This window comes from Apteryx rowi, unplaced genomic scaffold, assembly GCF_003343035.1.
Source record: "Apteryx rowi isolate R43461 unplaced genomic scaffold, aptRow1 scaffold_103, whole genome shotgun sequence".
In the NCBI taxonomy this organism is placed as follows: domain Eukaryota; kingdom Metazoa; phylum Chordata; class Aves; order Apterygiformes; family Apterygidae; genus Apteryx; species Apteryx rowi.
Window position 1 is genome coordinate 484,512 of NW_020447231.1, and position 236 is coordinate 484,747.

Below are 236 nucleotides of genomic sequence, written 5' to 3' on the forward strand. Positions count from 1 at the left end.
TGCGGGGGCAGGACCGACCGGCCGGCCGGGCCCGCTGCTCGGGTTGCAGCGCGAATTCAACAGGATGCGGCTCAGCCTGCAGAGCGCGCGCGGGAGATACTCGCGCGCGGGACGTTATTAGGCAAATCGCTGCGGTGCCAGCCCCCTCCTCCCAGCCAAATGTGGGGACGATCGGGCTCTACAGAGGTATAAAAATAGCCAGAGGGTGTTCTTCTCCCTCTCTCAATTACTTTAAA